This window comes from Indicator indicator, chromosome 16, assembly GCF_027791375.1.
Source record: "Indicator indicator isolate 239-I01 chromosome 16, UM_Iind_1.1, whole genome shotgun sequence".
In the NCBI taxonomy this organism is placed as follows: Eukaryota; Metazoa; Chordata; class Aves; order Piciformes; family Indicatoridae; genus Indicator; species Indicator indicator.
In genome coordinates, this window is record NC_072025.1 from 15,729,136 (window position 1) to 15,757,105 (window position 27,970).

Genomic DNA, 27,970 nt, shown 5'->3' on the forward strand with positions numbered 1-27,970 from the left:
AATTCACAAATCAGCAAGGCAGAGGAGCAGATGCAGCACAGGGCATGCATTTCTGCTGACCTGGGATATGATCACCCCCAAAGACCAAACATACCTTGCCTTGTTTTGACAGTCCCTTGAATGGCACTTCAGGACATGGTTTAATGGCCATGGTGGTCGTTTGGACTTGATGATCTTAGAGGTCTTTTCCAACCAAAACAATTCTATGATTCTAAGCTGTCAATCTATTAAAGTGTGGATAAACAGCAAGAAAATTTGTGCAAGGGATAAGAAGGTGATAGAGAGGGTGAAAACTCAACATATCTGCATGAAATCCACAACACCTGCAAGCATCACTGCAGCAACATGTGGCCTCTGAAATTCCCTGAAAGCATCTATCACAGTCATCTCCCAGATGACAACTCTCCTAACCCTGTACTTGCGCATGGAGGGTGGAGGTGACTCATGCTAATTACCCTCCCTGGCCAAGAAGGAGATGTTTTCATTTCTCAAAACCACAGTTTCTGTTAAAAAAATGAGGGGGGGAATAGGAAAATACCAAAATACACACAGAACTCCATGGGATACATCCTGTTCTGTTGCACTAATAGAAATCCCAGATACCCTGATACTCCTGCTTCACTTGGGATGATCAAAGAGAAAAGGATTAATGAGCTATTATATATAATATTAGATATTTTATATATATAGCACAGCCAGAGACACAGGGCAGAGACACTGTCAGCATTAGAATTATAGAATGCCAGGTTGGAAGGGATGCCAAGGATCATCTACTCCAGGTCTCCTGATTTCCAGTAATGCTCCTTCAGTATAACCCAGAGAAAATTTGTAAGTGGATGAAGGTCTTCCTTCAGATTTAAGACCCTTCCACACTTCTTGGACAAGTTCTCATTTTTCTTAAGAGGGCAGCTGAAATTTAAAGCTTAAAATAACCTTTTCAAGACTGGCCAACATAGGGTTTGTGGTTGCAACTCCTCCATGAGGTGTTTCAAGGGAGGGAAACGCACAAGCTGCAGTCCTAAACTCTGTAAATTAGGAACCAAAGCAAATGACCTTCCCATCAAGAGGAAAATGGGAAAGAGAGCAGGCTGGGCTCTCTGTAAATCAAGGACAGGGAGATTAAAGAGAGCATGTGAAAGCTTCATTACAGCTAATGAGTTCAAGACTGCACACCCTCAATGCAGCCCAGCACTGAAACACCAAATTCTTCTTCTTCCCTCAAGGGAAATCCATTAAAAAAAATAAAGGCATATTGGGGGAAATAGGCCTGGTATTGCACATTAAAAAGGCAGCCTGTCAGCAGCCTAAAGCAGACTCATTTCGCTTCCCAATTCTATATATATCACATATAAAAAATGTCCACATGGATGCAAAGAACCCCCCTGCACAAACCCCAAAACGTAACTCAGTGTAAAATCGGGGCCAGCTACTTTGCAGAAATGCACTCAAACCAGCAACCCAACTCCTACTTTGGACAACTTTTCCTCAGTATTTTCACCATTTCTGACTATATCTGATGTGGAAGCCTCATTGTTGCGTGGTATGAACAAACCAATGCCATCGACGTTACAAACTCTGTCGAGTTCCTGCTCCAGAATCCTTAAACTGTTAAAAATAGGAAAGAAACTGCACAGTTCACATATTTTATAAAGCTGGGTTAAATCAACATCTGCAAAAAATATCCCTGTTAAACGAAATAGCAGGATTTCATTAAGTAAATTGCAAGTTGGCAAAAATTCTGAAAGAAAGGGAAAAAGCCACAGCCAGCCCCATAATTTAAACCTTATTTTAACTGTGACAGCATGGCTGTGAGAGGCTGCATTTCCCCACCAAAAAATAAAGTTTAGAAACCCAGTACCTGTTCTCCTTGTTTCTCACCTCAGCACACCACAGTGTCTACAGCTATCATGCTAATGAGCTCTTCCCCAGGGAGATGAAGAGGGTGTAGGACCTGCTCCTGCCCTCGCATCCTCGTCCTGAACCCATCAAATTCAAAATCCATGATTTTCTACCACGGGAGCACCCAGATGCTTGGATGGTGGTGAGAGGTGATGGGTGACAATGTCTGTGGAGCAGCCAAGTGGGCTTGGGTATAGCCCTGTGGGTCTCCGAGACAGTGCTGAGCAAGCCCTTTGCCTGGAAGCCGAGCAGCTGAAAGCTGGGATTAGACATCTGTGGGTCTGAGAGACAGCTCAGTCTGGGTGGCACTTCATCACTTTCTACATTTTAAGTGCACCCTGCTCCTCTGCATGAGGCCAGGATCCAGCCAGGGGCCGGTGTCTGGGGAAGGGTAGCAGCACCTACCACATCCTGTGTGGGCACTCTGGTCCTCATGGGTACTCATGGGGTCTGGGTGCTGTGGGGCAAGTTGTGTGGCAGTAACTGGGCTCCTTAGGTAGGTATCATAGCATGGTTTGAGTGGGAAGGGACGTTTGAAGGTCATCTAGTCCAACCCGCTGTCTCCATCTTTCTTCTCAGCCCCTTTAAGTTCTGAAATGCCACCAGAAGGTCTCCCTGGAGCCTTCCCTTCTCCAAGCTGAACAAGCCCAACTCTTCTCAGCCTGGCCTCACAGCATAGGACTTCCCACCCCCAGAGATATGTCCTTGAAGGGACAGAATGTATGGCTGCTACTGAGCAGGACAGTGGTGCTCACCCACAGGGAGCTGATTTGGAGATTTCCTTTGGAACTGTTTTTTTTTAAATTTTTGGGTGGTTGTGGCACCATGTGCACAAAGTCAGGATGCACCACCAGCCCCAGCTCCAGAGATTCAGGACTAACCTGCATCTCCTGGGGAGGCAGAGAACAGGCAGGGGGGAGGCAGGGAGCAGGCAGGGCATCGCCTGCCCTTCCAGCCAGTTCTCCAAACCTGCCGAGCGCCTTTCCTGCCTGGGGTGACTCAGGAGGGCTGGGCTAGAGACGCTAGGCTCTTCCCACAGCACCTGCCAAAAGCCTCTGCAGGAGCTATTCCACAGGGAATGGGGACAGACACGGCCCAGCTGGGTGGGCTTCTGCTGCGAGGACATCCCAGTGGGCACCACCCTAAGTAGCCACTGCCTCCAGGGTAACACCCAGCACTGGGCACCTGGGGTCCAAATATTGTCTCCAGAATTACAGTTTTCCACCCAAAACCTCTACTGTCCTAAGGAAACCACCTGGAAGCAGCACTCTGAGATGAGTGAAATCTCTTAACTGGCACGGACTGCATCTCTTTCCTTTGAAAATAATTGCAAAAACTCAATCTAAAACCTAAAGCCAGCCATGCCAATATGCAAACTGAGGAGCTGAAGAGGAGACCTTTAACAAAAAGAGCAATTATTTGCTTACAACATTTTGGCTTTTCTATTTTTCCTGGCACTTACGACACGGGAGTTATTTTGAAGGGCTGTTTGCTTCAAGAGGAGCCGAGAAAACAGCGATCCTGTTTCCTTTCTGATCTAAACATCCGTTTGCCGTGCGAGCAGGAGGAACAAAAAACCAACACAAAAAAACTCCCTGCATCTCAGGAAGCACAAGGAAAGGAGTGCTGGGTGCCAGCAGGGAGGTGAGCTGGGAGCACCCACCCTTCTGCTCCCCACTCAGCAAGCTTTGACTGACCCCCTGTACCTGAGCACATTGGTAAGGATTCTCTACAAGAAGGACACTGAGGTACTGGAGCATGTCCAGACAAGGGCAACAAAGCTGTCAAGGAGTCTAGAGCACAGCTCTTCTGAGCAGGGGCTGAGGGAATTGGGGTGGTTCAGCCTGGAGAAAAGGAGGCTGAGGGGAGACATTCTTGCTCTCTACAACTACCTGAAAGGAGGTTGGAGCCAGGTGGGAGTCAGTCACTTCTCCCAAGTACTAAGTGGCAGGACAAGAGGAAATGACCTCATGTTGCCCCAGGGGATCTTTAGGTTGGACATGAGGAACAATTTCTTCATGGAAAGGACTGTCAAGGTTTGGCCCAGGCTGCCCAGGGCAGTGGTGGAGTCCCCATCCCTAGAAGGCTTTCACAGCCATGTAGATGTGCTGCTGAGGGACATGGTTTAGTGGTGATCTGTCAGTGCTGGGTTAAGAGCCAGACTCAATGATCTTAAAGGTGTCTCCCAACTCAAATGATTCTATGGTTCTTTTGCCATCCAAGGGGACACCCATTCCACACCAGCCCTAGATAAAAGGGAACACCCACCCCAAGGGATCTGGCCCAGGACTCCTGACTGAACCCTTGCATCTTTCTCAACACCTCCATGAAAGCAAAAGGCTGCCCAGCTCAACATCACCAGCAGCTGCCTTCTCTTACAGCAGGACTGAGCAGGTCCTGTGTGTCTGAGCAACAGGCAGTCTCACAGTCTTGTGCCACATGAAGCAAAAAATAAAAGCTGCAGGAGCACCCAACCCCCAGAACTCCGTAACAGGAGACCCCAAGGCTGCAAGTCATCAAAATCAAACCCTGCCAGAAGATGAGATCTTGCAGGTACAGTTGCTGCATCTCCAACAAGGTGCCTCCTGCCAGGACTCAGTGGCTGTGGGCATTGCACCTCCCCATTTGGAGACACATGTGTCACCCCAGGACCTGTGCTGTTCTCATCAGCATCTCCTCCCAGCTATAGCTTCCACCCTTCAGTGAGGGAAGGGCCAGCTTGCCGTCATGTTCCTAAATTTCCTGGCTTTTGAGGATACAAGCCAGGTCATTAACATTATTTATAGGTTCCTGTGTATGAGTTTCCATTTGTTTGCCTGCTTAAAAACAGTTAGGTGAAAAAAAAAATTCTGGAGGTCAGACAGTTAAAAAAACCTCCATGTCTATGGTCTGATGGACCTAAAGGAAGAGCAGCTCCTTTAGAGACATAACAGTTTCCTTAAATGCTTATTGTGTAAATATTTAAGCTACTTTATAAAATTTTTACAATGTCCTTAGGAAGCATAAATCTCCCCATCCCAGCACAGCAGGCATCACTGCAGAGGCTTCTAAGAACACAAAGAGGGACATTTTCAATGCTAATGCTGGACCCAAGAGGCCCTGAGGTCACAATCCTACGGAAATAATCACCAAGCTGATCCCCTTCATTCACCCCAAAACAGAGACTGGTTTTGTGCTGCAGCAAGTTAGTGGAAGAAGTGTAACTCCAGTGTCACTGGTTTTGAAAAGATCTATTCCCAGTTGCTGTGTAGTGGTTGGAATTATGGATGAAAGTCCTGAGATTCTTCTCTTTTGAAATGCAGATTTAGTGTCATACAGACACAAATGATCTAAGTCCACAATCATCCACTAATATGCATCAATCTCAAGAATTAAATGATTTTTCTTTGGAATGCCATGTGGCAGGTTCAAAACAAAGCCAAATTCACCCCAGCCCACTTCTGCACCCCTCTCTGGTGCAGATGACCACAACCAAACCAGCATCAACCACCCACTGCAGCTACTCTCATGGGTGCTACACGCAGAGATCATAGAACAATGGGAATTGGAAGAGACCTCTGGAGATCACTGAGTCCAACCCCCTGACAAAGCAAGATCACCTGGGGCAGGCCACAAAGAAATGCATCCAGGTGGGCTTTGAAACTCTCCAGAGAAAGAGACTCCACCACCTATCTGGGCATCCTGCTCTAGGGCTCTGTCACACTCACATCAAAGAAGTTTTTCCTTATGCTGAGGTGGAACTTCCTGTGTTCCAGTTTGTATCCATTGCCCCTTGTCCTATCTCAGAGCACCAGTGAAAAAAGACTGCCCCTTCTTGACACCCACCCTTCAGATATTTGTGAACATTATTAAGGTCCCCTCTCCATCTTCTCTGAGATGTGCTTCTCAGAGGTGAACACTCCCTTGCATCAGGGAAGAGATGATGTTGTGCTCACTGACACGTCTGCATTCAGGGTGGTTTCCATATGGAAAACTGTCTGGCTTTATGAGATTTGCTTGGAGACGGTGTTTCCCAGCTCAAACTCTTCAAAATACACACAGATCTTCTCTAATGCAGGAAATAACATTTAGCTATTTTTTTCCCTTGGAATGGCTTCTTTGCTCTAATTTAGGTGTGTTTGAGGCAAGAACAGCAACAAATGAGAAGGGGGAACTGGAAGTTTACTCCCTTTGCAGAGCACAGCTCTCTGTTGTATATGATGAAGTACATAGAAAGTCCTGAAAAAACTTGGATGGGAGTTCAAACAGCAATGTTGTAAAGATGAAAGCGTGCTCCTCGATTAAATGTTTAAATAAAGTTCTCTCATACTAAATCATTTAAACATTTTCACATTCCTGGCATTTCTAGAAGTGCTGCTCACTTCTATTTATTGTCATAACCCAATGCCCTCAGCAAGCGACCACGGCTATTTGAGGCAACCTGCTTTCTACAGGGAAAGTTCTTGCAGGACAGTAAAACTTCATGATGAGCAGGGTAGCCTTGACTCTTCGTTCTCCAACCCCCACTTATTCTCCAGCCACCATCATATTTTCCTCTTTTTCTTACAAATAAATTCTTCCACACTGCAAATGGAGACAGCCATGGCTCTGCTCTAAATATTGACTAGAAATTCAAAGTAACTCAACTGACTTCACCATGGTTGTATTTAGACAGCTGTAAGTCAGGGCAGAAATTGGCCTGGGTGTTCAAATTGTCTTTTTTAGAAGCACTCAGGCTGTTCCAGTCTGCTGTCAGTGATGAGGTCAGCCTCACTTATCCAAACAGGGACTATGGTGCTGCCACCAGCACCATGATACAGCCCCAAAAGCTTAAAGTTTGCATGTAATTCCTTCTTTTAATGGTGCATCTACAGCCAGTGGAAGTGTCTGCCCAGGTAATTTCAACATTTGAAGACAACAGCAATGGCCAAGAAACGGGTGTTCTGCTGCCACCATGATGTGAGATGCTGTGACTATGGAGCCATGCTCAGACCATGCAGATCTGTGATGTCTCATTCACTGAGGTGCCCATCTCAAGTCCTTGAGTTTGTGGAGAAAGTAGACCTTCTAGGACCATGAAGCACAACGTTCAAGCACTGTGATGCAGTGAAGCTCTAACCTGCCCTCTCCCAGCCTATGCTACAAACCTTAAAGTAACTACAGAGAGATCCAGAATAAATGGGGATGAACGTGCAGTGAGGCAATTCAGAGCAGAAACACCAGGAAGGCTTCTATGGCAGGACTAGGGGGCAGTGGTAGAGGAATGGAAATCTGAATTTCTTTCAAGACTTCTTGATAAACATTAATGTGGTTTCTAAAGACAGAAGGTAACAGGGCTAAGTCATCCAGCATGCTGTTACCAACCTTCACGTTCTTTCTTCCTTGAAAATCCATCATCAAAGAAAAAAAACAACAACCTAGACCCAAGGGGACATTAGTCTTCATGACTCCCCCATCCCACTCAACACTCAGGGTGCCCTGATGATTTCATCCCCGCTGTACTCCACTGAACCTCTCCCCACGAGCTCACAGGGCTGTTTAGTTAGCGTGTCCCAGTATAAAACTCCCTATTTATTTTGGCACTGGTCATTTAGAAGGCCCTAAAACCCAAATAAAGTCCATTCCCCTTTCTGTGTATCTCCAGCTATTGACACTGCTCATGACCAATTTGCAAAACCAAACAAACGCGCGTTGTGTAATGGGGCTGGAAAAACAATCAGGAAGGGGCTGGAGATCTGCTCGCAGGTTCCCGCGGGGAGGGCTGGAAGGGGCGGCAGCCCAGGAAAGGATTACAAGAAATTAAAACTTTTACTCTGATAACAACAGGAGCTATTTTCTGCCCATGACATCATGCTCCTGACCGCTATTAAACAATGGAGGTAGTCCCGCGCTGGTTGAAGTCGTGGAGAACTTCGCTGCTTGTTTCAGTGGCCAGCATGGTTCATTTCCCTCTTTTAAAAATAGATTGGTTTTTTTTCTTTTGCCTTTCACATGCCTCACAACCACCCAAATCCACTCAGATGACACAAGAACAAATCAAGGTGACCCAGGTCCACATGAAGCAAGCCTAGACCATCATGGCTGCACTCCCAAGCAGCAAATCATAGAATTGTTTTGGTTGGAAAAGTTGAGCCCAACCATCAACTGAAGACCACCATGGCCATTAAACCACGTCCCAGAGTGCCATGTCCATACGGTTTTTGAACACCTTCAGGGAGGGATGGCGACTCCACCATCTCCCTGGGCAGCCTGTTCTAATGCCTATGTTTCCTAATACCCAACCTATACCTTCCCTGGCACAGTTTGGAGCCATTTCCTCTTGTTCTGTCACTTGATACTAGGGAGAAGAGACCAACCTCTACCTGACTACAGTCTCCCTTCTGGTAAATGATGAGAGAGAAATCCTTTAGGGGCACAACTCATCTGATTTTTAGACTTCTCCCATACAAAGAAGAATTGTGCCCCAGACGTGGCTCTCTCTCCCTGCTGACCACAGTTAAGTATCTAGAAGAACAGCTCAGACATGGACATCTGTATTAATCTAAAGTGAAGTATGAGGACTGCTGCTACCCAGACAGCATTAAAATGGGCCCCCAAAAATCTCAGCTCTTAAATTACATCCAAAAGCAACACCTCACTGGGAGAATACAAACCTTATGGGTAATGTGTCATCCTCCTACATTACTCTGGCTATGAGATCAAGCTGGAAATGGACTATGAATATAAATACATTAGTGGATCCTTCTACCTGCAGACACAAAATTGAAGTGTAATGGGTGGCATTTAGCTACACCCAAATGACTAAAGGATGTCTTCTGTATTTTCCGGTGTTGCTAAAAGCAAAGCACATTCCCATGCTTTAAAGAAGGTAAATGAGATCTCCCTGATGGTCTTTTACAGCTACAAACTGCATGCTCCAGCTTGGCAAAAAACAGAGGCTGATATTAAGATTAAATAGACAATTAGGAGGAACATGGGGCTGAAAAAACACAGTGCTGGAGATGGCAAAGGTTGAACTCACATTCATGCATGCCCACTCAGAATCAATTCTTCGACATCAGAGCTGTCACTAACTTCTCTCTTGCAGTTTGAAGGACCCAGTAAATGGACAAGCCCAGGATGTTATTGGAGAGACCCACCCCAGCCATGAAATGGTCTCTGCACCAGCAGAAAAGGGTTTCTTCTCATGTACACAATGCAAAAGGCAGAGCATTGAGTCTTTTTTAGCCCTGTTGCTAAGAAAGACATCTACAAAAGTAAGCTGTGCTTGTACCTTCCCTTAGGCACATCCTCGTTCCACTCCACAGCATGGAGATCTGGTAGGAGATAGGGTGAGGAGTGACACAGCCCCAGACACCTTCCCTTGCCTCAGCCAAACTCACCTGGTTTCAGGTTTCCTTACAAACCCCGAAACACAAATAGGATCCAAAATCTGCTGGTGGAGCTGAGCCAAGTTTCTGGTAGGGCTGTGCTTGGGATTGAAGCAAGAGGGGGAAAAACCCACAATGTTTTTGACCCAAAACCAAGATCTCCCCCGCAAAACTTGGCCGTTCCCACTGCCTTTTATTTTGTCTCAAAATTCAAGGCTCCAACACCCTACTACTTTGGGGAAGGGTAGGATTTTCAGAGCCCTGCAAGACACCCAGCTCCCTGCCTGATACAGGACATCTTGGACACATGCTGCAACATCCAGTGCGAAGATGAGGCAATCTCAGCTTTTAATGCAGCATCCCAAAAGGATGGGAACCCCTTGCTAAGCCCTCACTGCAATCCCATCCGTGCCCAGAGCCCAACTCTGCAGTAGTCAGAGGCTGCACACAAATTTAGCTGCAGGCATCGTTCCGACTGCTGCAAAGCCGAGTTTAAAAGCAGGATGTTTGGCTGAGCTGCTCTTCCCTCAAATAAACACCCACAACCTTACTCAAAACAGAGAGGCACCGCTCTGGGAGTACTCGAGTTGTCATATTCACAAAAACTCAGCCTTGAATTTTCCCCCCTTTGCTGCAGGAATGTCACAGGGCTGGATACAACCTTGGGAAAGGAGCAACTGAGAGAGCACTCCAAGGGACACAAACAGCATCCCAGTAACACATAGACAAGAGTTTTCTCACCAGTCCTTTTGCAGTGAGCTGCTGGAACTAGCCAGAAAAATCATGTTTCTGAAGCTCTGGAATGTTGAGTTGTTGAGAGTTTCTCACTGCATCATCCCTTCCACCATGATCTCCTTCACCGCACCACAGGAAAGTAATTCAATGTATCAGAGCGACTAAATGCCTCAAGTCTGGGAGTTCATTTGCATTTAACACTCACTGCTGCCTTTGTAGCATCAAAGTAAGCCAGTCTGGAGACCACAAAAGTCTCTGGTCTTGTACAGTTCCACAATGGTCACAGCACCAGTGCAAAAGCATCACACTGTAGAGCTGCAGTTCCATCCCTGTACCATCACTTAAGATGGAACAAAGCTGCAGCACTTTGGAAAAACATTTCTGCTTCCTGCACGTTACGCACCTTACAGAGTGTTTCAGCTTCCTCACATGAGACAAGCATTAAATGCAACTTTAAAGGAGAAATAAGTAACAAAAGCTCAAAGTTAAGCCCATGCTGCTTACTGCAGATGAAAGTACTTATTCGGGCACTGGAGAAATGCTCATTCCCTCTGTCAGGGCAGTAATTTGCAGTTCCTTTGCCACCCGCAGGGCTCAATTGAAGCCAGCAAATATCCCTGCCTGGGTGAGGAGTCCAAGATGTTAATCCTGATCTGTGTTCCAGCTACACTCTCCGGTTCTCCAGTTTGTGCTGCCTGCACCCTTCTGGGGCACTGAAGGCTGGACCTAAGCAGGCATTTTGGTACACAATGAAGCATAGTGGTGTGAGTCGCTAATGCTTTAACCAATTTCGGTTGCTGCTAAATCCTCAGCTTGCTCACCTGCTTTGAAAGCAGCCACTGAACGCCCAAAACCTTCATGGAAAACCTGGCTCAAATTCCCAGTGGATGGTTTCTGAGCTCAACACACCAGAAGCACTCACACCCAGGGATCTGCAGAAAGCAGCCTCACCAGATAGCTTGAGGTACATGTCTTAACAACCTGCTAATCAAAGCAAGCTTTTGCTGTGATGGCCACAGCACATCCTGCATCCCAGTCCTCACTCCACATGGGCAGCCAGGAAATGCTCTGACACGGGCTGGCTCAGAAGCCAACCCAAGATGCCACGCATGAAGCCACTATGTTTCAAAGAGGAGGGAGCCAGGAAAAAAAGCATTTTGATGCTGAGGAAGAGAGCCAGGCAGCAGTGAGGAGGAGTAAGGGCTGAACACGCCCCAGCACTGCACGGTGCCAGCTTCGCCCTCGGCTGGCCCCTCTGCGCAGCTTGTTCCTGCTCCGAGGGGAAACTCGCTTCTCCAGCCAGATGTTTCTCATTGTGTGCCTCTTGCAGCCGGCATGGGGGGAAGACAGCCTGCAGGGAAGGGGAGAGGGAAAAGGAGGGGCTGGAGTATGGGATTAAAATAATATTGTGTAGAAATCTCAATGAGAGGGAGAAAAGGAGGGGGGAGAGGAACAAATGTTTTCTGCAAGGCAGCGATGGAGTGGCAGCAACTGGAGCCATGGCTGATATGGGATTATCTTCTGGCTCTCAGAACATGCTGGTCTTGGATAGTTTGTCCTCATTTCAACCCTGATTGATCATATCACACACATCCAGCCAGGGCAGTCCCTTCCCATCAGAGCAAGTGGGCAGCCCAAAAGCATCATCAGGAATGAAGCCTCTGTGTCTATAGAGCCATTGAACTTTTGAGGTTGGAAGACACTTTGAGATCATGAAGTCCAACAGTCCACCCAGCATTCCCAATCCCACCACTATCAACACCAAATCATGTCCCTCAGCACCACATCCACAGTCTTGTAAATCCCTCTAGGGATACTAACTCCACCACCTCCCTGGGCAGCCCGTTTCAAGGCTCAACAACCCCTTCTGTGAAGAAGTTTTTATCACAGACCACACACTCTCTGCTCACATCAAGCATCCATCTTCACAGCCCAGGACTTTTGAGAAGTGACATCCCTTCCACTAGCACCTTTTTTTTGTTGTTGTTGTTGCTGCTGCTTATGTATTTTCAAATGAACAATTAAGGTTTGCAGCACGTTGGGATGAGCATGCTCATGTCAAGGCTGGAGGGGAAAGGGCTTCCTGCCCCACCATGAACAGAACCTGTTTGGTGACAGATGTGATCCAAACATGCAAAACACCCCAACGTTAGACAGGTTTTTGCAGTTTTACTTTTGAGATTACTTCTGGAAAAAATAGACTTTAAGCCAAGAATCTGGAAACTCTCCTTAATTATTTTCACTGTTTACCTTTTTTTAACAGCTATGGTGCAACTGCATCTCTTGGGTTGGCTTCAGGCTGCAAAGATCTCAGCTGAACTGTGTAGGACCAACTTCTCCTAAATCCCCAGATGCCATGCAGGTCACCCACAGGCTCCTTTAGTCTGCTGCCAAAGCAAGCAGGAAAGGGGTGGGGAGGGAACCACATCCAGGGCTCTATCAATCACAGAGACCAAACCCAAGGTGACAGCAACCACCCAAATATCTGACTACACGCTGCAGCAAAAAAAGCTCCAGTGACCCCTCCAAACCTCCCAGCTCTAAAATGCCCATCTCCTCAATCCTGAACATCTCATGGGTCAGGGGGCCAAACTGTCCCAGGTCAGCATGTAAGCCTCATTTAGGACAATTAAAAAGGCAGCTAAAGCCCCACTGCATCTACAACATGTATGTAGGTATCTCGTCTCCATGCAGCCCCCACATGGGAAGGCTGGTGGTGCATTGCTGGAGCAGGGCCAGAGGAGGCCACAACAATGCTGGGAGAGCTGGAAGCCCACTCCTGTGAGGCCAAGCTGAGAGAGTTGGGGTTCTTCAGCCTGGTGAAAAGAAGGCTCCCAGGCGACCTTCTGGTGGCTTTTCAGGACTTAAAGGGACTGAGAAATAAGATGGGGATAGACTGTTCAGCAGGGGCTGTTGTGACAGGACAAGGGGTGGTGGTTTGAACTAAAAGGGGCAATTCAGACTAGACAGAAAGACATTTTTGATGCTGAGGGTAGTGAGACACAGTCCTGGGTCACCCACAGAGGTGGCAGATGCCACATCCCTGGAACCACAGCAAGTGAGGCTGTTTAGGGCTCTGAGCAACTTGCCCTAGTTGAAAATGTCCCTGCTGACTGCAGAGGGATTGGACTAGATAACCTTTGAAGGTCCCTTCCAACCCAAACCATTCTATGATCCTCACATGTGTATTACAGGACAGGGGAAGAGAATGCACACCAGCACATGTGAGTCCCTGACAGAGCTCCAGCACCAGTTTCCTACCAGGAATGAGCTCTGGGCATCCAGTTTCCTTGAGGGCTTCGAACAGCTACGCTCTGCTCTTCCTTCCTGCCCATTTTAACGAAGCCATTAGAGTCATTAGCTGACGCTCCCCCCCGACGAAGCAGAGCCTCACAGACAGCAGAGCTCAGCCTATGAAACGCCCAGAGCAAGCAGCCTTTGAAGCCAAGCCCTTCAAAGACAGACACATACCAAATCCACTGAGGTTTTTTTTTTTTTTTAACACAAACAAATTCAGCATAGCAAGAGCAAAACTAATTTGCAAAGATCTTTAATGTTGAAAGTCTCAAATGACTGACCCTTTCAAGTACAGCTGAATTCAATCCAGTTCTGAAGGTCTACAATGATGATTCAACATGGAAAAGACCATGGATTCAAAATACGTGGCTGGAATTAACTGGAAATGAAAAAACTCCTCAGATTTTCTTGTTTCAGCACTGAAGAAGCTGCCCAGAGCTCTAAAGCCAGCGATGTGAATGACTTTTTTTTTTTTAAACATACTTTTGCTGACATTTCCCTTTCATTAAAATAGCTCAACAATGAGGGGAAGAGCAACTCACCCAGCACATAGGATCTTTACCTTACTTTGTGCTCGCAAAGGAATTTCCTCACTCTCCTCTGGGCTGGAAGCTTCCACATTCACACGCAAGTGGCTTTAGCTGAGTGACCCATGGCATCCCAGGCACTGGTTCACTCCCTTTTTCCAGGGGATGGCCATAAATCTTTCAAGGCTGCATATGAACCAGCTCAGCTAAGAGAAGTCTGGGGACTTCTCCTCTGCACAAGCCATCACCTGACTGAGAAACAACTTCGGGTTTCAGTGGGGCCAGGATGTCTCCACCAGAGACATGGGCTTGAGAAGTAAAGCACATGGTGCATCAACAGCTCACTGAGGAGCACAAAACAGCCTGAGAGCCTTCTTTCTTTTGCCCACCCCTTATCCCAGGAACACCTCAACACCAGAGCAACACTGCTGTCTCTGGTGGAATTAGGACAGGGATCTAATGAGGGATTAAGAGCCAGATTGGTCCCACCCAGTGCTGAGGACCCAAAACCAGAGCAGTCCTGTGGCTTGGACCCCTTGGGTGCTTCCTGAACAGCTTAATGTGAGCCTGTAGTTTCCTACTACATGAGAGCATCAAAATGCCAAAGTCTTGGATCAGGTTCTTGCCAAGTGCTGGTGAACCACTCAATACACCTAACTCTCCTTGCAACATGCCTGCATCAGCATGCCCACCACAACCCAGCTCTTCTGCTTGCATAGAATCTGGAGAGAAGACTGAATGTGCCATGGATGTAACTCATCCTCACCTGCCCTATGGAAACCCAGCAGAAACCCACCTGAGACAGAGCAGAAAACCCCCAACTACGTTTTGCAACTCTGGAGCTAGCTAGAGCTGTCGCCCTTGCCCAACTTGGGCCCCAACCATAAAACAAGCTCCACAATAGTGTTATTTATTTTTTTTGAGTCACAAATTATTTCCAGCAGCAGGAGGGTAGAAGGATGCAGCGTGCTGGACCCTGCTTGCCGGCACCCAGCCAGTCTCATAAATGGTTGGCAGCCAGCAGAGCAGCAAACCCATTTCTATTGAAATGAGCTTGTTACTACTAATTTTTACTGGCTTCCTGGTTGATTCATAAAGTTTTGGTGGTGGTTTGGTTACCTTTTTTTTTTTTTTTTTTTTTTTTTTGGTGTTCAGTTGAGTTTTTTGCAGATCTCAGAAAGCAATTCCTGAGACACTTGGGGAAAAGCAAGGCCTAACCTCCCTATGAATGGCTGCTCCTGCACCCTGGCATAGGTATGTACATGGCCCTCAAAACTACAGCATCATGTTTTCAGGGCTTCATAAAAATATTACTAGAAAGAGTTCTCCAGATTGGACCAAAACCAAAACCTCATGGATTGAGTTTTACCATTATCAGCCTTGCAGCAGAACCAGCTCAAGAGTCCAATGTCAGCTGCAGACTCACATTTCATTGGGATGGTTTGGGGCTGAGACATTGAAACTCATCTTTCCATCTGCTCTCTCTCTCCAGAGCTGAAGGCACCAAGATACTGCACTAGACAAACCCAACCTGACATAATCTTGGAGCCCAGGCTTTTTTAAGCACCAGCGACCATTAGCTATGAGTCTCAGCACAGTGCTGCTCACTGATCTCAACATCTGCATGGAGGAAAGCTCCTCATTTTGGATGCTCAAGGACAGCCACAGTGATATGGCCTGCAAGCATGAGAAGAGCCACAGCAGTTTTCCTCCATCCAAAACCCCAACACAGCCCGTGTAACACAACACATACCCACTTAGCACTGAGATAGGCCCCTAGACATCAGCTGAGAGCCTGACCTGGAATGATTCAAGGGATGGGGCATCTACCACCTCTCTGGCCAACCTGGGACGGTATTTTACCACCTTCGTTGTCAAAAACTTCCTTCTCTCTGGTCTAAATCTCCCTCTTTTAGTTTAAACCATCACCCCTTGACCTGTCACAACAGGCCCTGATAAAAAGATTGTCCCCATCTTTGTTGTTGGCCCCCTTACGTACTGGTAGGTCACAAAGTCATGTTCTGATATGGCTTGTCTCATTTTAAGAATGGGAAAAACCATGTTCATATCACTCATTTTCAGATACAGCTCAAAGAGTAACAAAGATAAAAGTCATAGGAAGAATTCAGGGCATGACTGTGTGTGTCTACAGAGCTCAGGGAAAGATGTGATGGTGCTGTGCAAGGCATCACTGGAGATGAGTGGAACCATGTCTTTAACTCCAAAGCAAGAGAAAGCAGAAGCAGGGGAACTCCCAGACACCAATGTCCAAGTCTGCCTTCCTTGCTGTTGGTGGAAGAAGGGAGGCAGGGATGCTCCCAAGATCCCACAGCCCTTTCTTGAGATGACGAATCAACCACCTCATTCTTCCAAGTGGACAAACTCTCATTTTGTCACCGGGGCTCTCACAGACAGACTGTTGTCTGAGTGCAGCAGCAGGAGCTCCCCCTAGAATAGGCCATGCTTTGTAACAACCAGAAGCAAAAAAATTAAGAAAGGAAACCAAAGCGATGTGCTCTAAGCAGTACATCCACCCCTCCAGGGCCCTCTGGAGACAGGTGGACCAAATCCACAGACAACACAGCATTATCATCACCCCTCAGCCAGACACCCAAGTGCTGTATCTGCTTGCACATATCTACAGGGCTTTTTTCAAACCCTTCACTCAGTGCTTTTTCTTCTTTATTAACTAGACAACAGTGGTTTGCATCACTATGTGTGAAAGCAGAAAGCAGATGGCATTTTTTAAAAGTCTTTAACATTCTTTGGCTCCTTGAATGGAAAAATCTTAGCAAATGAGCCCTTAATAAATGGAAAAGAGCTGAAAAATAGCCTTTCTGCTGGCACATTTCACTCCTGCTAATGGAATATGTAGATAAAACTGACACATTGTGTCTCAAACCCTTCCGTAGTGCTGCTACGAGAAATCCCGCCCAAGTATCCCCAGTGTGGTCCTCCTTGCACAAAGAGGTGCCCCAGCAGCAGGATAAAGCCTTCCAACTCCTCCTCTAGTCTCTAAACCACAGGCAAACTGAGGAAAGGGCAAAGTGATCTTCTTCAGCTGATGAGGAACAATGAAGAAGAGAAACATCTCTGAACCCATAAAACTCAAATGCAGGCAGAGGAAGGGGAGAGCAGCAGTTCTCCAAAGCCTGGGCAGGGAGATGACCAAGCTGCAGTGCGCCCAGCGGAGCATCAGTGTCCAGCTGGGAGTGGAAATGTGACATGAGGGCACTCGCATAAATTGCCATTTGGGGAGGGAAAGGTGGCTTTGGTCTGGGGTTTGCTCTGGGAATGATGGGGAGCAGGACAGGGTGGGCTAGAGCACAACTCTTCTGAGTCATGGCTGAAAGGAGCTCAACAAACCATATGGCAGGAGCTGCTTGCCTTGAAAGGTCTGAAAAAGGGCTGATGAAAGAGACGCTCAGCTGGGAACAGGGTCTTGGTTTTAACTGTATTTATCTCCTGGTGCTTTCCCATAAGCAAAGCCAGGGATGAGGAACTGAAGCAATGCTCAGCTTTTCACTAAAGGAAAAGCACCTCTGGGAAGGGGGCAGCAGGGCAGCAATGTGCTCCAGAGCTTCAAGGCTGGAGACCATTTAATCCTTGCTCCAGCCCCAGGAGCTGCAAAGGCCATTACAAGTCAGTGTTTAGCAGCTCTGAAGAGGTCAGCCAAGACAGGCATTTCCATGTGAAATGTTTTTGTTCTTACAGAAAAAAAACAACCCAAGCAAACAGGAATTCCAACGGTTCTCAGCATCCAGAGTCCAGACCCCAGCACTCTGCAGTGCATTGTACAATTCCTCAACCACCTCTCTCAGTGCTCAGTCCCCACAATAATGCTTTTTCCAGGCTGAACACCCAATTTGTGGTGGAATTAACAAAGGGAGCAGTGTAGAACAGGAGGGAATGAGCACAGCTTGCTAATGGGACAAGCACCATCCAAACCCCATGGGCAACGTGGGACCTTGATGACCCAGCCTCCTTCCTTATCCTCAGTGACAAAATACCTCAATCCCCAGAGGACAGGGAGGCAGCAGGCTCTGCTCCTCCCTCCCAGAGCCCACTGCATGGCAGGACACACGGCAGGGCTGGGAATCACAGCAGCCGCATGCCTAATCCCTTTCAATCCCAAGCACTTTGGAAGGACAAAGAGCTGAGTCTCCTTTGCCAGTAAATTGAACCTGTGGTTCCAGGGACTCAAGGCACTTCAAAGCCCACAGCAGCCTGGCCAGCAGCAGCAAAGGGATGTACTTTTCAGCTGTCGAGCAGCAAAGTCAAATCCACACAAATAAGCAGTGTTCCAGAAAGCCAGGTTTAACCATCAGTGGCTCTGAACCACAGGAGATGTTTTTCCTGAAGGGCTTTCCCCCCACCCCCCTCAACTCTTCTTCCTCTTTTCCAGTTTGTCTTGTGTGTTTTTTTATTTGTTTTATTATTCCTTACTCAAAACACGTCCCAGGCTTCCGTACCACCTAGCCTTTTCAGGTCTAAGCGTTCTCCAGAGGCAAAATGCTGAGTTAGGTATTGGAAGGCTGGGAAAGGAGGTGCCTTTGATGAACAGCAACATCTACAGACTTCAATCGTTTCGGTGAGCGCCACAGATTTAATAAGTTATTTCCGTGGAAAACCTTAGTAACTCGGTTATGAATCAAGCCTATAAACACCTCTCGCTCATCAAAGTGCCACCAAGAAAAAAAATAATCTCTTACTGTAACTGTGAATACAAGCCTCTCTCTACAGGTCCCTATAAGAAGCCAAAATCCCTCCTTCAAAACATTCACCATTTTCAAAGGTCATAAATACACTGCATCCAGTATTCAGCAAATCTGGATAAAAAGCAAAACACAGGCACGGGGGGCGGGGGGGGAAGTGAAGTTCAAACAAAGAGGTACCCTCAGATACACACTGTTTAAAAGACAGAGTGACATCAAAAGAACTTTTTACTACCTAGAAAGCCATTTCCAACTCCTAATAGGGTGCAAGAATGTAATGGTTTGGCTACAAAGATTAAACTAATTTACTTTTAAGTAACTTGCTTACTTCCTGATGTTTCTTTTTTTTTCCTTTCCCTTTTTTCTCTCTAAAGTGTGATGCTTAGGTGCTTGGAGAAGTGAGGGATGTGAATATTCTGTGATTCCAGGCCAAACATCATAACTACTCAATGAACCACAGACAAAACCATATTTTATCTGGGTGTTGCACTTACTCCAAGAACTTCTAGGCTGAAAATAGCCTGGTTAGCTGCAAAAAGTCATCCCAGTTCCAGGCGAGGGAAGAAGTGAAAGAGCAACTCTTTCTCCTTCTCTACAGAACATACTGAGAAATTCAGTGTATTGCCAACAAAAAAAAGGTGCTCCCCAAACACTGCCCATGGTACTTTCATTTCAGGTCCTCATCCTACCTGGCTCCAAAACTGCAATATCCTTCTGAGCTGGGGTGCTGCGTGTCCATGCACAAAGGAGTAATTTCTAGCTTTAATCCCTGCAATAGGCACAGGGCCAAATACTGATAAGACTAACTTTCTTCCACCCCTTGTGCAGCACCCTATCTGTTACCTCAGACATGATCCTAAGGCTCCAACATCTAGTTTTGCTCTTTTCTTTCTTTCTGGATTAAGGACAGCTCTGATTGTCCACATTTTTCTAAGTGCTGTCTGTGTTGGAGGGTTAAAGCAGTAGTATCCTAATAATTAAAGAGGAAAGATGTTCTTGGATGTGAAGCAATGCAAGCAATGGATGGTGATGGGAGATTTCACAGCTCTGCAACATCCACCTGGGAAAATCACTGACTCCCTGGCTCCTTACAGGGGAAGGAGACATGGAAGGAGGTTGACCACTGTTTTGTTAGTTCAGATGAACTTCGCTGGAACTATCTCAACTAAAGATGTTCCTTGGGGCTGGCAGGTTCCTGGGACACAGCAGCCCCAGCTGAACATAGGATGCCACAGGAGCATCCTCCTGTCCTCCCTGCTCAGCATGATCAATGTGTGTGAGAAGCTCATTGCTCTCACAAACCATTTGTGCAGTAGCGAAGGGACTCTTCATCTCCCAGTCTAGAAAACATCTTCCCTCCTGGAAGTTCCTATTTTTAGAGGCTGGTGTGATGCTGCCGCTGCACAAGATGCAAAGCCTCAGAAGAAACTTTATTTCTGTCCTGGAGAGACTTTCAGCACACATCACCTCTTTCCCAGCTCCACCCAATTCCCCAGAGGCCACTCATCCTTCACAAATTGATTTCTCCTCCTCGTTTTATTATCCTGGCTCAGCCCAGAATTCTTTTGAGACCAAAAGGCTTCCACTGCAAGCTCATAACCTGTAGGGTATATTTTTGTGAACAGGTGTCACTTGCTTTAGAAACCCTTCTACAGTTGCATGGCCACTGCTGAAATGTCATCTTCCTTCCCATGTTCCACACTCTGCACAGATTGGGTCATCAGCACTTCTGCTTCTCCAAACAGGATGTTGTACCACTGACATCACCCAACCATGGTCATCCACAAGCTCTGAAACTGCAAGCTCCTGAAGACCTCAACACTGCAGCTCTTGGGTTTGGTGACCCAACAAGAGCTGCCCTGCAGGGGTTTGATGAAGAAGCAAGCACATGCAGGGAATAACTTCCCCAGTTTTGATCTAAGGTGCTCTTTAATTAATAGACATGGGTGCATTTGCTCAGCCTCAATGCTCTGGGCAACACAGAACCATTTTGGTTGGGTAAGACCTTTAAGATCAAGTCCCACCATTATTACAGCACTGCCTGCTCATCACCAAACTATATCCACCAGCACCGCAGCTACAGGGCTTTGAAAGCCCTCCAAGGCTGGGGACTCCACCAGTGCCCTGAGGAGCCTGGGACAGGGCTTGACAACCCTCAAGGAGAAAAAATACTGTTCCTCATGTCGAACCTAAAGCTCCCCTGGCACAATGTGAAGCCACTTCCTCTTGTCCTATCACTTACTACTTGGGAAAAGAGACAACCTCCACCTTGGCTTCAATCTCCTTTCAGAGAATTACAGAGAACAAGAAGGTCTCCCCTCAACCTCCTTTTCTCCAGGTTAAACAACCCCAGTTCCCTCTGCCCCTGGTCAGAAGAACTATGCTCTAGACCCTTCAACAACTTTGTTGCCCTTCTTTGGGCATGCTCCAGAAATTCATCATCTCCAGCATCTTCAACTGCATATTCACAACTCAAGTGGAGCAGTCTCCGCTGGGTTATGTTGCTGGTGGAGCCATCGACAGGCTTTGGACAAAACATGGAGCCACCAGGCTGCAGGATCAATGATCCCTTCCCCTTCAGCTCCAGAGAGAGAAAAAAAAAAAAAAAAAAAAAAGTGTTGGAACTTCAGAAGCTGCCACCTGAGTCACCTGCTGTGCTAAGCATAAATGTAATAAAAAAAACCTGCAGCCCTCCTGTAAATCTGCAGGCTCCACTGAATTTATCATCAAGCCAGAACAACATCTGCTGAGGAATAAAACAGCACACCTGCACCTCTCTGAAAAGGACAAGGCACTGAAAGCCCAGGGATGCTGTCTCCAAGAGCTTCCTTATATTCCCTTTCAGGGATTAATTCTGTGATTCACTCTGTAGTTTCCAAAGCTGTCTTTGATGTCAGCCCCAGGCAGGGCTAGAAGCTGCACATGAACAAACCCAAAGCAAAGGTAGGTTATTGTTCTGAAGTTCAGCCCTTGGGAAGGATACTGCTCTCTAAAGGACATGACAACCTTTGTGGCCATCCATGGTCATGTGGGGAAAACCCTATTGCCAAGCAAAGAGCTGTGCACACTGGAAAATAGATGCACTTTATTTCCCATTGGCAAACTAAAACTATGGAGGAAAAATGTTTAATATAAAAACATCTGACAAAGCACCTCCAGGATGTATTTTTTTGCATCAAAGAAGTAGCTCTTGGCAACAGACTCTCTGCTCCAACAAGAGAAGTTTTTAGCCAAACCCTGATTGTTCTAGACTGTGCTGAGGTAAGACACACCAGAGAAAGAATTTAAAGTTAAATATGAAAGAAAAAGGAAACCAAAACCATTACTGGCCCAAACAAACATCTGTCTGTGATTAAACTGGATTCACAGATATGGTCTGCTTAGATTTTTTGGGTAGTTTTTTTTTTTTTTGCCTTCTAAATGGATTTATGTTCCTGCAATTAGATGGGGGGAAGAAAGGATCAAAAGGCTCCATGGTGCTTTTGGGTCAGACAAAACATGCAGTCCCCAGCCCATGGTCCTGCCACCTCAACCCAGCATCTACACCTGGTGCTGTGATGAGTGCCCAAGGACTGAGACACACCAAAGCCAGAAGAGATCACAGAATCTTTTTGGTTGGAAAAGAACTCTCAAGATCAAGTCCAACCATCAAACTAAGACCACCACGGCCATTAAACCATGTCCCCATATGCTGTGTCCATGCATTTCTTGAATGCCTCCAGGGATGCTGACTCCACCACCTCACTGGGCAGCCTGTTCTGAATGCCTGACCACTCTTGCAGGAAAGAAGTTTTTCCAAATACCCAATCTAAGCCTCCCCTGGCACAATTTCAGGCTATTTCCTCTCATCCTATCGCCTGATACCAGGGAGAAGAGACAGACTCCCACCTCCCTCCAAGCTGCTTTCAGGGAATCGTAGAGAGAAATGAGATCTTCCTTCAGGCTCCTCACACCCGAAAGAAATTGCTGCCCTATTACTGAGGAAAAAAAAAAAAAAATCTTATTTTCCTCTATTAACAGGTAATTTCCCCATCCCTGCTCCGATCTGGAAAGGCTGATGTTTGATGTTTGCCCAGTTTCCACACATATCCGCCTTAAATATTTAATGGGCTTTTTTTTCCCCTACTCCTAACACACAGGATCTTCATAAATTTCCTTGTTAGCATAAATCTGTGCAGTCTGTTATTTCTGGGGGGGGGAAAGGAAGACAGACCTTCACTTTCTCCATTCAGTGGGTTTTAAAATATGCTTCCTTAAGTTCATCCTAAATATTGCTGGAAGCAGAAAAAAATCCTCCGGCTCTCTTGTTGGAGATGTGGCACCACTCCAGCAGGACTGAGTCATCAGCCAGGATGGATGGAAATGCTCTTCCTTTTCAGGGTATGGGGACCCTGCTCCCCAAATCTAACACTTCCAGCACCATCACTGCCCCACAAGCAATTTCTCCATCCTCCCAAGCCTTGTAAAAACTCCAAAATGAGTAAAATAAGCTCGAGGCCATTCAGACTGTTTCTCCTCTATTAATTCACAGTTATCCTCCACCAACTTTGGAGTGAATAACAGAGTAAGTCATGAAGCAAACCCCGTAACTTCATGGAGCACATCATCTTCTAGGGTTCAGAACTGCTGCTCAAAGCAGACTCCTGTGTGCTTCCACTTTTGGGAACAGCCCCCCACAGCTCTGGAGTGCAGAGGAGATAATCACTGCTCCAGCAAACCATCAACTCATGATTTCTTCTTTCAGATTGCATGTTCCCAGCTACAGATGGGTTCACCAGAGCTGAAACTCTTAAACAATCTGAGCACACAGGAAGTGAATTGATTTCAAGGTCTGAAAAAAAGTTACTAATTCTGGAAAAATCAAAAGCACCTTCCCTAGCCTCCTCCAAAGCTGCTGATGCAAACACCACGGCTGGCCCCTCCTGCCTCTCTCCCGTTCCCAGCTCTCACCTCTCCCCAGCAGCACTTATTTCTCCTCTTGTCTCTCCCAGGTGCCCTGCTCAGCACCAATCTGCCCTCACTTCTATCTGAATCTGCTTGGTGCCAAGCATCCCCAACACTGGGTGCCAGCCTGGCCAGTCAGATGCAGGATGTGGTTGGAGGCAGGTTGGACACCCCACACTCAGCAAGGAGCCCTTTCCCTCTGGAATGTCCTGCCAGGCTCAGGGCTGAGCCTCACAGACAGCAGCACTTCACAAGGGCATAGAGGCACACCACCACAGAATCATAATCCCACCACTACTGCTAAGCTGCTACCACTAAAACATGTCCCTCAGTGTCTTTTAAATCCTTCCAGGGATGGTGACTCTACCACCTTCCTGGGCAGCCTGTTCCAGTACCCTTTCTGGGAAGAAATGTTTCCTCATGTCCACCCTGAACCTCCCCTGGCACCACTTGAGGCTATTTCCTCTTGTCCTATCACTTTTTCCTTGGGAGAGGAGACCAAGCCTCACCTAGTTCCAACCTCCTTTCAGGAAGCTGTAGAGTGAGAATGTCTCCCCTCAGCCTCCTTTTCTTCAGGCTGAACAACCCCAGGTCCTTCAGCTGCTCCTCACAAGACTTGTGCTCTAGACCCTTCACCAGCTACTCTGCTCTTCTCTGGACCTGCTCCAGCACCTCAATGTCCTTCTTGCAGTGAGGGGCTCAAACACAGGATTCAAGGTGTTGCTTCACTAGTGCTGAACAGAAGGGGAATTTCCACACCAAGAAAGGCATTTCCATACCAACAAAGAGCCTTTCACACTAACATTAGTATGAGTTCCAATGAAGCAAGGAGTAATGAGCAGACGTGTAGGGACACATGAGGCAGACTCCAGTGACAAGTGGCTGGCTCATTTTGAGGGAAAAAAAAAAGAGCTCTCACCAGAGCTTGGCACTGATTGCTGCAGGCACAGTCATTGTTAAGGATCTTCAGTAGACACCCAACTAGCGTGGCACTTCTGCATCATGGCTGGAGACCTTGCTGCAAGGCAGTGGTGAGCTGCACCCATCATGACCTATCAGCTCCTACAGCTCATTACTCATCCTCAGTTATTACTGCTCCAAAGAAAACCCATGTCCCAACATTTCTGCATTCTCTAGAGGATTGACAAGTTGCTCCAGATCTGCAGCAGCCATGAGTGATGGTCAAGTCAACACCTCGAGAAGGCTTCCAAGCAGCACCACCATCTTTTGGCCTCCCATCTGTGCTGAAACCTTTCTCTCCTTAAGGCCTCCATTCCTTAAAAACTCCTGTTTTTAAACTAGAGCAGGGTAGATTTAGGCTGGACATTAGGAAGTTCTTCACAATGAGGGCAGTGAAATACTGGAACAGGTTGCCCAGGGAGGTGGTAGACACTCCACCCTTGGAGACATTCAAGGCCAAACTTGATGGGACCCTGAGCAATTTGATCTAGTTGGGGATGTCCCTGCTCACTGCAGAGGGGTTGGACAAGATGACCTTCAAGGGTCCCTTCCAACCTAATGCATTGTGAGATTCTAATTTTATGCCACCACTAAGGAGAACTCTGGTTGCTACTTACAGGAATTCATGGAGCTTTTTCAGTCAGAAAGGCAAACTGACAGTGTGCTGTACAAGGGGAACACTGGAGTTCATGGTCCAGGGAAGGTGAGGGATAGCCCTGTGGAATTTAGGGAAAGGAGGGAATCCCAAAGCCCATGGCCCCACACCATCTGCTCCAGCATGTCCCCACTATACTGAACCAGTTCCTGCAGCAGCAGCAGAGCCCTCTACAAGCCTGGCAAGTCTAACGGGTACAGCAGCTTCTTGGCATGTGGTGGAGGAGCCAAGTCTGAGAAGAAGGAAAAAAAAATTACTACAAATGTTCCACCAATTATGAGTCACGGGGCTGAGCTTTTGTTCCTGCCTTGCTAGATTTTGTCCTTTCCCTGGTATTTCCCCAGCTCTGGCTGGAGTAGCGGTAGGGATGTTGACACTGGCCAAGGTACTGGGGGCACAGACAACCCCAAGGAGAGGAACCACCTGGGCTCACAACACAACTCCCAAAGAAGCAGGTTTGCTTCACTCCCACTCTCTAGCTCAGAAAGACATCCAATGAGGAAAAAAAGATGGAAGCCCTCTTTGTACTCCTACAAGCCTGAATGCGAACACTGCTTGTACTCAGAAGATGGAAACTTCGGGATCAAACACCTCCAAGGGCCTTTTCCCACCAACCCAGGTATTCCCAAGCCACTGCACCTCACTGAGAAATCAGGAGCATCCTCAGTTCAACTACATGTGCTCCTAAAACCTCTTCTCTAGGGAAATACTGTGTCTGGACACTGGTCCATGGACAGACAGCTTCATTTTGTGATCCAAACACTTCAAACCTCAGATGGACAGGACTCTGGGGTGCCATCCATCAATCCAGCTTACCATACAGAAGGCTGAATCCACACAACTGCTCACAACTTTGCTTCCAGTTAGCAGTGACTCCTACAATGAATTTTATAGCAAGCTGCTAGCTCATTTATAGCAAGCTGCCAGCTCACTGAAGACTTGATCGTGTTTTTAAGAGCAGCATTAAAGCCATGAAAAGGTTTACTTCAAAAAGAGAAGGTTGGGGCTTTTTAAACTTCTACACATGACAGAGATGATCTTTGACTTCATGCTAAAACTTCCTGTTTAGAAGTTCATCAAGTAAACGAGTAACAGCAGAAGAATGGTTCTCTGTTATCCAAAATTGAATTTTGTGGTTTTAGTAGGAAAAGCCTTTTTGATGATCAAAGCTGAAGCAATAAATAGTCATGGCCTGATGTTGGATTCAAAATATACTGATTTTTGGAACGGAAGTTCAACACACATTGGTACAGAGAAAAGGCAGGGCAGACCATGTGCTTTGTATATCACCTACACAGCCCTATATCTCCAGCAGATCTATTCAATCAGTTGAAATGGAGAATAAACAAACCGAAACAGGGCAGAGAGTCTACAGATAAGTGGTTTCCCTCCTTTTACTTCCCCATGATGACAAGTATGGGTTAACTCCAGCAAAGCTCTTATCCTCTTTCAGCAATCATGAGCACTGGGGAAAAATAAATCACAGAGCCCCAGACTCTTATTAGAAGTTACACCATTGGAAACTGCATGGGGGGAAAGAAGGTGTCCGATTGCAGTACAAGCTTGGTCACGTGTTACCACTATATTGTTCAAGGAAAAGTTAAAATCTCTTTTCTATTGCGGAAAACCCACCAGATGTCCCATAAAGGGCTCTGCTGTGAGAGAAGCTAAACCATTACATCCTCAGGAACCCCAGGTTTCCAACCGGGCTGCTATAATTAATGGCAATTATCAAGTGACAATGAAAGACATGAGTATGGGGAGCATTATGGATTCCTATCTAGCCCCAGGAAGGTTTGTTGGGAATTGCAAAGTTGTATTTATTACAGCACAGCCTCATCCAACTCCTGGCTATCAAGTGCTATGTTCCCCTGCTATGGACAGACACTTGGCAGCACCACAAAAGCAAGGCAGGTTGGCACGCTGCATTCAGTACGCAGCAGCACCGACCTGGCCATAGCAGGACAGCCTTAGAGAAGGAAGAGTCCCCAGAGGAACATGTCACCATGACACTGCACTACCATGCTGTTTAAACGTTCTTTAAGTGCTGCAGAGTCAGGACGGGCTTCAACACCCCAAGGAAGCCACTGGTCTCACCAAACCAGCACAGAGTAACAGAAAAGCCATTGCTAACAGATGCCCCGAGGGTCATCTCCACCACCATCAACTTACAGCATCCCCCATAGAAAGCAGCAAACCCATCCACAAGTTCAGCATCCAGCAACTCAGCTCTGAGGTGCCCAAGTCCTACCCTGACACAAAACCCACCTAAACCACTGAAGGTGGCATTTGGGGCTCCACCAGGATGAAGGTTTTTCTATCTCCATCTGATCTCTCAGACCATTAACCAAGTAGTCTCTTCTGTAGAAATTAAACCTGATCCTACACACAGGTCCCTCCTCCTCTCCATGCACCCAGTCCCTGGCCTGGGACAGGACACCAGAAGGGAAAGGATGTGAAACCATCACTAAGAGTCCAATGCCAAGCCAGAGTCTCACTCTACCTGCTTGCAGGTAAAGCCTTACAGAGCACTATTAAATTAAAGAAAGGTTGCAGGGGTGGGGCAGAGCAAAAACCAGGACCTAATTAAGCAAAGCTTTGTTCAGGAGCTTCAATAGCATCATAGCTGGGAACTCTGCTCATGAAAACAGGTTTTGTACCATAATATCAGGACCTGCCAGGTAGTGCAAGTTAGATGGACTCAGCAAGACACACCAGAAAGCAGCATCGTTTGAAATGACCTCACTGCCATGAAGCAGTAACGGGTACAGCTCAGTCCTACACCAGATCACAATCCCAGGGCTCAGGCAAGTTCTAGGTGACTTCACGAGAGAACACAAGTAGCCTCATGGCCACCTCCCTGCTAGTCCCAACGTGTTCATCCCACAA

The 27,970-nt window shown here is 46.9% G+C and overlaps 1 protein-coding gene across 1 annotated transcript in view; it reads right to left on the reverse strand.

Annotated features, from left to right (window-relative positions):
- SMAD6 (SMAD family member 6) overlaps window positions 1-27,970 on the reverse strand; it is a 44,945-nt gene that overhangs the window by 11,461 nt on the left and 5,514 nt on the right. The gene's annotated exons all lie outside the window — the stretch shown is intronic.